Source organism: Camellia sinensis, chromosome 4, assembly GCF_055761805.1.
Source record: "Camellia sinensis isolate YWXY chromosome 4, ASM5576180v1, whole genome shotgun sequence".
Taxonomy (NCBI): Eukaryota; Viridiplantae; Streptophyta; class Magnoliopsida; order Ericales; family Theaceae; genus Camellia; species Camellia sinensis.
In genome coordinates, this window is record NC_138964.1 from 167,137,209 (window position 1) to 167,148,707 (window position 11,499).

Sequence of the window (11,499 nt, forward strand, 5' to 3'; positions counted from 1 at the left end):
AAGGATTGTGAAAGGTTCTTTTTATGTTAATCAAGACGATTTAAATGTTTGTGTTTAAGTGAGAACTAATTAGTGATAAAAGAGAATTAAATACAACAATAATTTGAAACAAAATGAGAGGCGGAGATTGAGACAAAAAATTATTAATTGAATATTTCAATTACGCTTGTTGTTATCTTGATTGTCTTGGCAACTTCGAAGGTAAAAACTAGTTACAAATTCTAAGTTAAAACATTCTCCTATGAATTGTAAGTGTACAGCAAGAAAAATATAAAAACAAGTGATTGATCAGTGTTTTGATTTGTTCCGGAGCCTTCTCTGTCTTTCACTTTAGCTATTTATATGTGCCCTTTCATTCTCCAACAACTGCTTCCTCAACTGGATTCACCTCCTCTCCAGCGCTTTACAGTCTGGCTCCCTCCAGCCATTCCACCAGATGGAGACGCGTGGCGACAACGAATCCGACGGGTGAAAAGGGAGCCACGTCTGTGATGCTCAAGAAACAAACAAAACGACGCCAAGTTCTATCGTTTTGGCTAGATGGAGGTATGTAACGGAAAGTTTTTTTTTTTTTGAATTACATATCCAGATTCAAATCCCTTCTCCCGCCTTTTTCATAAATTCAGAACCCAATCCCTTCTTCCCTCTCTCTCTCTTTCTCAGAACCCAGTCCCCTATCTATGATTCAGTTTTTTTTCCATTTATAATCAATCGATAGTAGAAGGCTTCGCCATCCTTGGACTCCATCATTTGAAAATCTTTGTTTACCCAAACAATTGTAAACACCAAAGGTTAGATTTGTAGTAGTTTATTTTCGTTTTTTTTTTTTTTGGGTTCAAATCCATTCCAAGTGTATGATGAAATGCCTCAATGAATCATGGACTTGCAAACATGGGTGTGAATCATGGTGAAAATTTGGAAGTTAGATTCTCATATATATATATATATATATGCTAGTCTGTCTGAGAACCCACCTAAAATCTAGAAGCAATAGTTTTCATGCTTATTTATATATGTTCATTTATAAATGAGCACAAATAAATCTCATTTATATATTTCACTGAACAGATTAGCAATAGTCTATCAGTTTGAGAACTCATTAATATATGCTCATTTATATATGATGCTCATAAATCTAGTAATTTTAGAAAACCCACCTAAAATCTGGTATGTATATGATGCTTATATTTCACTGAAAAGATTTTTTTCACTCTTAAGCAGAAACAAATTTGTCATATCAATCAAGGTTAGGCTTTTAGTTACTTTTGTAAAGTTTTTCTATTGATTTAGGAGAAGACAATCATTTTTCCACAAATCAAATATTTAGAAAAAGAAAAAATTAATTTAGTAGATAATATGAAACAGAACATTAATGTGTAAAACAGAGCCTCAATATCATTTAAGAACATCAAACCATGTACTGCTTTCACATATTTATTAGATAAAAAATCATGTTTACTGTTTTGCATTTTAGGTATTGGATATATCGAAGATTGATGATTTAACAATTGCTACCCAATTGGATGTTCATGGCGAGGATGATACACAATGTAAATCCATATTAGGTATGGAATTTGACTCTGAACAATCAGCTTATGAATTTTATAATTCTTATGGAGGAAGAGTTGGATTTAGTATTAGAAAAGAATATGCTCATAAAAGTAAGACCAGTGAAATTATTTCAAGGACATTTGTTTGTTCTAAGGAGGGTCTTAGAAAATCTGATAAAAGAGATTTTGCTGTAAGGATTCCTAGGGCGGAGACAAGGACCGGTTGTGGTGCTTTGATGAGCATTAAATTAATTAGGCAATTTGGAAAGTATAGAGTTATCAATTTTGTAGAAACACATAACCATCCCCTTGTAGTAAGTGCATGTGCTCATATGCTTCCTTCCCAAAGAAAAATTTCCACCTCTCAACATATTGAAATAGATTTAGCAGCTGACTGTGGGAATATCTCGCAAGAGTTGATTTTGTGATTTTTTTTGGGTATGAAATTTTTTTTTTGGGACAATGAAGAATATCTCGCAAGAGTTATTTTGTAGATATTGTTGTTGATAAGCATATTTGATGAGGCGGGTATGAGATTGTTTATAAGGATGTATTGCAGGACAACACTAATGTGGTTGAGTTGAATTCACTGAGATTGTACAATTGGATTGTTATAAAATAGATTTGTTTTAAAAATTTCATTGGCTTAGACTAAGGGAAATCTGATTTGTTATAAAATAGATTGGCTTAGACTAAGGGAAGCAGAAAAGCTTCAGAATTTTACACATGGGTCGACCACTTGGATGACCACCTGGTCGACCACCCGGTTGACCAACCGGTCGACCAGTACATGCAAAATTGGCCTAGTTCAAACAGTTCAAAAAGTAAAAAAAAAAAATTTGCCTTTACCGGTCGACCAACCGATTGACCCACGGAGGTAGGTTCAAACAGTTCAAAAAGGTAGAAAAAAATTTAAAAAAAAAATTAAATCATTTATCTATTTTATTTATTATAAGTGTTGAATCATTCCGTTAGTCACCTTCCATTAACCCAAAACTACTAATTTCGGTGTCGTTTTGTTAACTCAGCAACTCCATAGACGTGGCCTCCTTGGTGTCTTCAGATCTACTAAACGCCACGCGTTTCCATCTGGTGGAATGGCTGGAAGGAACCGGACTGTAAAGCGCTGGATAGGAGGTGAATCCTCCTCAACTCCATGATCTGCATCAATATAGCTACATTCGTGCAGCTTTTTCCTCTTTCTACTCCGAATTTGAATTCCAAAACTTTAGCTGCTTCTTTATAATTGCTTGAAATTGAAATAGTTACAGCTTTGCTCTTTAACTTCAAATATAACAAAGCTATGAGTTGTCACGTGACACCTTCTATGACCTAGTATTTGCTCCTTTCTAATCTTGTCACATGTTATCTTTCAATTGGCAGAATCCACCTCTTTGTTTTCGGTCACATGTCACCTTTGAGTTGGTGGTTTTAAATTTGGCGCCAACACAAACACAGCCGAACACAATTACAAAAATAGAAATATTAGGTAGAAGACTTGGAGAAAGAATGTGTGTTTGGTTTGAGTTTTTTGGATTAAATTTTTTAAAATTAAATTTTTTATTTTTCTTATTTTTTTGTTTTTAGTGAATATTTTTAAAATTTTAAGCATTTTTTTTTAAAATTTTTTTAGATGCACCTTACTTAGATGTATCTAAAAAGTAAACAAATTGTGAAAATATATTTTAAAAAATTAATAAATACATAAAAATTATGAAAAATATATTGAATTCTAGTATTTTTTAAAATATATTTTTGGTATGTAGTGAATTTTTAAAAGATTTTTTTCACAAAAATTATATTTTTTATGTGTATTTATATTATGTGTGTCTAAAAATTAAAAAAATTGTTTAAAATATTAAAAAAATTCAGTAAAAACAAAAAATAAGAAAGTATAATTTTCTAAAAAGTATTTTTGAAAAACCAAAAATAAATAAATTTTTAGCACAATATATTGTATGAAGTACTCCAAACTTGTTTTGACCCTCACGTCAGTACCTTATCCTTCGTTTTGGGTGATCTAAATAAGTGCAGTTTTTGAATTTTTATGAAATATGGGTTGGGTTTGAAGTGATGTTGTAGAGAGATGATGTGACTTAAATAGGATGATGTGATTTAAATAGGATAGTGACTTTTTGACTTTTTTAGGGTACCCCAAACAAGGCCGTATCTTGCTCGAGAGCACTTTGAACTTGTGCTCTACACTTTAGGGGTTATTTGGGAAATGTCATATTAGTATATTTTTTGATTTTTTATAAATATATATATATATATATATATATGTATGTATATATATATAAAAAATATAGGTTGAAATTGAAGTAATATATAGTAGAGAAGTAATATAACTCAAATAAAATAATTATGACTCAAATAAGATAATGTGCTAAAATAACATGTGTTACCGCTTACTTAATTTGTTTGTACTCCAAGTTGATACTAAAAAATAAAATAAATCACTGAGTCCAAATTTAAAAGTGACTCATAAAATACAAGTTAAATTAAAGAAAGTTTTAAGTAATTAAAATTTTATTTAATTTTAACTGAATTTATAACTATTTATGCATAAGTATCGATGTGTACCATTATGATCTTATTATTGTCACCACCACCATCTCTATCACCATCATTGCCACGGCTACCCCCACCACTGTAACACCCGCCTTTTACTTAACTGTTACTTTTATGATTAATCTGAATTATGCATTTATCTATGTCTTATATGCTTATTTATGTGCATTATGTTTGTTAACAGATATGTTCCTTTATGAAAAGACCTGTCTGACTCGTTAAATCATAGGGTTATAAAGTAACTAATGGACTTGGTGGCTAGAGTTGGTTCACTTTACTTAGGTCAAGGAGTAATTTAATTAATTAGCTAGATAAGTTAAGTAATGAGACTATCATTTAATTAATCCAAGTATATAATTTAGATATAGATATGTATCTCTATGTATGGACAAGTTGAACTCAATTAGAAGAAAGAGAGAGTGTGCGAGAGTGTTCTAGAGTTTGAGTTGAGTGAGTGATCAAGAAAAAGAAGGAGAGAGTTTGAGACCACTTCAACAATTAACACATTAAGGTATGAATTTGTTGGACCATTTTAATATCTTTTATTTATTTATTTATTTATATATTTTGTTCATGAATCATCTTTTATCTTGTTCATGAATCTCATCTTATTCATGAATGGAGATTCATTGTTTTGGTGACCTTTTGTCTTGTTCATGAATGGAAATTAATTAGAATTCATGAACTTAGTGGTGAGTTAATATTAGGATACACTCTCCCTTTATCTAGGTTTATAGTCATTATTTTTTTTTGTGTGTATTTTGTAATGTTCTAGTGACCTATAAATAGTTCCTCTCATCTATTCTTTTCTACACCAACACACCAACTATTTTCTATACAAGAGAGATTACTAGCAAAGAATGGTGTTTTTCTTGGTGGAGCTTTGGGTTCATCATCTTGTGCAAAGTTGGCTTAAACCATACGACAAGTGGTCGATCTATTGTATCCTGGAGGGGACAAGTCATAGTTTTGTGACTGCTGCATCGATATTTGGGTTCTTCCTACCGCAGTGGGCTTGATCTCCTTAAAGAAAACGAGATATCCGTGCCTCAGCCTGATCTATTTGTATCTCATTTTCTTTGCATTATTTATCAATAAAAATATAAATTTTATGGTATTTTCACCAACAATTTTAACGAAATCAAACATGGATCAAGTACCAGAAAAAACTAATGATGGAATTGGAAATCTCAACAAGCCTTTCAAGTTCAAGGGAGTTCATTTTAAGAGGTGGAAAGGAAAAATTCTTTTTTACCTTAGTCTTTGGAAAGCTGCATATGTTCTTGCCGAGAAGAATTCAAACAAAATCCTAACCGAGGAAATGAATGATGAAGACTACGAGGCACATGAAGCAAAAGTAGCTTCCTACAATACAAATGAGTATAAATGTCAATTTTATTTCTTAAATTTCCTTGCTTATTAATTTTATGGTTATTACTATGACACTACTTACACTTTGTCTTCTATTAATTTTTGACATGCTTGCTTGTGTCATATTAACAGTAAATATGTGGGAATCATGAGTAGTTTATGATTAATTCCTAAAATGACAAAAAAAATTTAGAAATGTAAAGTTTGCAGTAAAGAAAAAATTACCAAGAGGCCTCATAAAAGTGTTGAAAAAAATACCGAATTGCTAGAATTATTTCATACTAATTTGTGTGATTTTGATGCAATTTTAACTCGGGGTGGTAACCGATATTTTATTACTTTTATTGATGATTTTTCAAACTACACAAACGTATATTTATTAAAAAATAAAAGTGATGCTTTTGAGAAATTTAAAGAATTCCTTCTTGAAGTGAAAAATCAATTTGGTAAAAAGATTAAGAGAATTAGAAGTGATAGAGGCCGGGAGTATGAATCTCTTGAATTCAACTCTTTTGTTCAGTCATTGGGAATTATTCATGTGACTACTCCACCATATTCACCTTCATCTAATGGCGTAGCTGAAAGAAAAAATAGAACGTTAATTGACCTGACGAATGCTATGCTTATTGATTCAGGTGCTCCCTCAAATCTTTGGGGCGAGACTATTTTGACAGCTTGCCATATGATAAATAGAATGCCACACAAAAAGACTAAAATTGTACCTTATGAGTTGTGGCAGGGGCATAAACCAAATCTAGGTTATTTGAGGGTTTGGGGTTGTTTAGCTTTTGTGAGGCTTGCAGATCCTAAACAACTTAAATTAGGTGAACGAGCTACCACCTGTGCTTTTCTTGGATATGCGTAGCATAGTACAAGGTGATACTATTTTTCATGAAAACAAATTTCCTTTCAAATCTAGAAATAGTGGGGGTCATATAATTTCTGAAAAAATTTTATCCATGCCTAGCTCTTCTTCTTTATCTCAAATTTTTTAAGAACAAGAAAATTTTCAAATCCAACCAAAAAGAAGTAAACGAGCTAGAGTTGAAAAAGATTTTGGCCCTGACTATTATCTTTACAATGTGGAAGAAATTCCTCTTACGGTGCAAGAAGATTTATCATCACGTGATGCTATTTTCTGGAGAGAGGCTGTAAATGATGAGATAGATTCACTACTTTCAAATAAAACATGGAAGCTAGCGGATTTACCTCCAGGTTGTAAAACTATTCAGTGTAAATGGGTCCTTCGTAAAACACTTAAACCGAATAGAACTATAAATAAATATAAAGCGAGGCTTGTCGCTAAAGGTTTTAAGCAACAAGTTGATCTTGATTTCTTTGATACTTTCTCTCTAGTTACTAGAGTTACATCCATTAGACTGTTGATAGCAGTGGCTACAATTCATGATTTAAAAATTCATCAAATGGATGTGAAAACAACATTTTTAAATGGAGATCTAGATAAGGAGATTTATATGGACCAACCCGAAGGCTTTGTGGAGCATGACCAAGAAAGCAAGGTGTGTAAGCTAACTAAATCCCTTTTATGGTTTAAAACAAGCTCCTAAACAGTGACACGAGAAATTTGATTCATGTATGCTTGAGAATGGCTATAAGACTAATGAATGTGATAAGTGCATATATTATAAAACTTGTGAGAATGCACATGTGATTATTAGCTTATATGTAGATGGTTTACTTATCTTTGGCTCTAATTTGCATATTATAAATGAGACTAAAAATATGCTCAATAGCCACTTTGATATGAAAGATCTTGGTGAAGCCAATTTTATTTTAGGAATTAAAATTACCAAAACTAATGATGACATTTTTCTTGATCAGTCGCATTATGTTGAGAAAATTTTAAAGAAATATAACTTTCTAAACTGTAAACATGTTGCTACTCCTTTTGATGCAAGCATACATTTATCTGTTATAACAAATGAAAAAGAAGTGATTAATCAAAAGGAATATGCTAGCATGATTGGTAGTTTGAGATATTCTACTGACTGTACTAGACCTGACATTGCAGATGCTGTTAGAGTACTTAGCAGGTTTACTAGCAAGCTAAGTCGAGATCATTGGCTAGCCATGGGAAGAATTATGAGATATTTATCTGGTACCAAAAATTATGGTTTGTTTTATAACAGGTATCTTGCGATACTTAAGGGATATAGTGATGCCGATTGGAACACTTTGTCAAGTGATTCTTTCTCTACCTCGGGTTTTATTTTTACCTTGGGTGGTGGTGCTATATGTTGGAAGCCTAAAAAACAGACTATAATTGCTAATTCTACAATGGAAGCTGAGCTTATAGCGTTAGCTTCAGCATGTGAGGAAGCAAATTGGTTGAGAGATTTGTTACATGAAATCCCTTTTTGGGAAAAACCAATTCCTCTTGTGTTAATTCGTTGTGATAGCACTGCTGCTATTAGTAAAGTGAACAACCATTTTTATAATGGTAAATCCAGACCTATGCGAAGGAAACACAGTAATGTGAGATCCTATTTGCGTAATGGCATCATAACTGTGAATTATGTAAGATCTTGTGATAATCTTGCGGATTCGTTAACCAAGGCCATGCGCGAGAGATAGGGTCTGGAATATATCGAGGGAGATGTGTTTGAAGCCTATAAAATCATAAACCATGTATGAGGATACCCGACCTAGGGACCAGAGATGCTGTAACTAAGTTCAATGGGAAGAACGAATCATATGGTGAGTTTAAAAAAGGTACTCCTTAATATTTTGTTGTCCATCCCTATAATGTAAGTGCATTTGTCTTGTAATGTTGGAGGGTTAAGTTTTTATACTCTTAATGAAATTCTGTAGCCCTTGTTGAGTGGAGCGTGTCAATTACAAGAACATCCTTGACAAATTTCACCTATGTGAGCATGAAAGTGGGGCCGCTTTCTATGAGAACAAGGCTTATTCTCAAATATGCTCATGAAAACTGGGATAAGCACAAGGCTGTAATGTGCTGGCTATTAAAGCTCATGTCAACACTCGGATTATTATGTGTGAGCAGTAATACTTTATTTCCCCTAAGCAGTCATAGTTCAAGTCTGAGACCATTACTGACTCTGGAGTAAAGGTTGTTGTTTCACTAATGAAGGTTCAATGCAGAGCACACCTTTATGATGCATACTAGTCTATCTTTGTTTGGTAATCTCTCTTGTCCTTGTTGATATTAAAATGAGTGGAGGATTGTTGGACCATTTTAATATCTTTTATTTATTTATTTATATATTTTGTTCATGAATCTTCTTTTGTCTTGTTCATGAATCTCATCTTATTCATGAATGGAGATTAATTAGAATTCATGAACTTGGTGGTGAGTTAATATTAGGATACACTCTCCCTTTTCTCTAGGTTTATGGTCATTATTTTTTTGGGTGTATTTTGTAATGTCTTAGTGGCCTATAAATAGTTCCTTTCATCTACTCTTTTCTACACCAATACACCAATTATTTTCTATACAAGAGAGATTACTAGCAAAGAAGAGTGTTTTTCTTGGTGGAGCTTTGGGTTCACCATCTTGTGCAGAGTTGGCTTAAACCATACGATAAGTGGTCGGGCTGTTGTATCTTGGAAGGGATAAGTCGTAGTTTTGTGACTGCTGCATCGGTATTTGGGTTCTTCCAACCGCAGTAGGCTTGATCTCCTTAAAGAAAATGAGATATTCGTGCCTCATCCTGATTTATTTGTATCTCATTTTCTTTGCATTATTTATCAATAAAAATATAATTTTTCTGGTATTTTCACCAACCGAATTCTTCCTAATTTCTTGCATGAGACTAATTTTCATCTTGAATTCATGGAATTTACGGAGAGAGTGAGGAATTAAGTAGTGTAAGTTGTGTTACAAACCCAAATAGAAGGAATCCTTCCATATCCTTGCATGAATGGCATTATTCACGCTCATGTACTTGGTCTTGGATGGATTTCAGTTGAATTTTGTTGAAGCATAGAATTAACATATGCATAGATCTTTGTTTTCTTTTTACTTTTGAAGTCGTTAATGAAATTATGGAACTCAAGCTTGAATCTAAATTCCACCCTTGATTTGAACTTTAAAATTATTTATATACGATGTTAATTTTTGGCCCTTAATTTGATTGACTTTGGGTTTGAATTTGAGGAATTTGGAACCCTAAAAACAGAGCCGAAATTTTGTTTTGGAACACCTAGAACCGCACGTGTAGCTAGGGAGCTTACACATGCAAGAAGCACTGGCGCACGTACGGCAGGTAGGCCTTACACGTGCGGATAACAGGGGAGGTGCTGGAGGCTTTCTACATAAAAAGCATTGGTTGCGCGCGTGCAGAGAGGGTCCTGTACGTGCAGCCAAGAAGCTCCGCATGTGCGGCTGTTTGACAACCTCGGTTTCACTTTTCTATATCATTTACTCCACTCCCGAGCCTCCGTTAACGTGTTTTAATTTGTAATTGATGTTCATTTGTATTGCATAAGCATTAAATAAAGTAAAAGACATTAGATCATTCAATTCGTTAGTAATGGAACTAATTAGTTGGTTGTATGGCAAATTAAGTATGCTACGTCTCTATCTGTCTATGTAGGTCAAACGCCATGTTCCAGTCACCTGCATCACAGAACCAACTATGAGTAACACTGTTGTAAAGATATGTTTAAACTAAAGCACTTATTTCCAGCTTTAAAATTTTCCTTTGTTTTACTATGTTTTCTTACACTTATGAATGATGGTTCTACTTCTACTTACATTGTTCATCGTGGCATCCTTAGCATCTGTGCACATGATACAAAGACTTCTGTCAGTTCCAATTCATGGAACTCATGTGTACCATAGTGATGGCCATCACATCTGATCTTCGGTCTTCTAGACCGCCTGTTCAATCTTCTAGACCGCCTGTATGTATTGCGTTGGATGTACCACGTATTACATTATGCCTTCCATATGTAAGAAGAACCTGCTTTGTATATAATTGGTTTTACATTGTGATCATCATTCGAAACCCCTTTACGCAATTGTTATTTATTGGGTTAGCTCACGTTTTATATATGTATGTAGGCAATCCAGTTCAGGAGGGGATGTAGTGGCGACGATCTCACCTCCGTTTTGGTCAAGCTACCTTTTTTGCCTTGCGTTGAGGTTTCCATTTGTTGGAGCACTGACTGACCCAGTGGTCACCCCTTTTGCTTTTCACTCGCGCGTTAATTAGATGTCATTGGTGTCTTAATTGTTGTTAATGGGATTGACTTATCTCTTTCGGTTGTGTTGTAAGTATAAGAAATTTGTAATACCTGGGTGTACATATGTATATATTTATATAAGGCTACATTTTTGTTTCATGTAAAGTCACAGCTCGTTGCACGTTATACTTTCTTATATAATAGCTTCCGCTAGCCCCGTTCATTTGCCTTGTTCAGTTAGGCCTTCGGTAATCGTGGATTACTGGCCGGTTATGATAATAAACCTATAGGGGTGGGTTTGGATCGTGACAGCCACCACCACCATGACTATTGCCATTGTCACTCCACCACCACAACCACTCAACCTCCACCATCATTACCTTCATCACCACATGCACTACCATCATTTCACTATCATTACCATACCACCACTCATTACCACTATCATAATCATCCATCCCTTCACCGCTATCATCATCACTGCCATCACCGCTACCTTTACTATTACCATCTCAAGATCATAATATAAAATTAATTTTTTAAAAATAAATAAATTTTATACATATTAAATAATTTATTTTAATTCATTGCTTAAAATTTTATCAAATAATTTTTTTATTTAAAAAATTCAACATTCAATTTTAATACAAAATTTTCTACTTTCTATTTTATCAAGCAGCATCTAATTCTAATCCTTTACTTCACTTACCTTAGACCTCTAAAAATAATTAATTATAACTTAAATAAGTAATCGAAAAGGAAGTATGTTGTCTATAAAATTGACAAACATAATTAGAATTAAATTTTTGCACTAGCAATTTCTAATCACCCTCCT

At 33.3% G+C, this 11,499-nt stretch overlaps 1 long non-coding RNA gene across 1 annotated transcript; it reads left to right on the plus strand.

Moving 5' to 3' along the window:
• The first annotated feature begins 231 nt into the window (after positions 1–231).
• Positions 232–2,878, plus strand: LOC114322157 (uncharacterized). The gene is made up of 3 exons (XR_003650587.2): positions 232–546; positions 1,475–1,565; positions 2,579–2,878. It is a non-coding gene; the product is annotated as an uncharacterized LOC114322157 (long non-coding RNA).
• Positions 2,879–11,499: the final 8,621 nt, after the last annotated feature.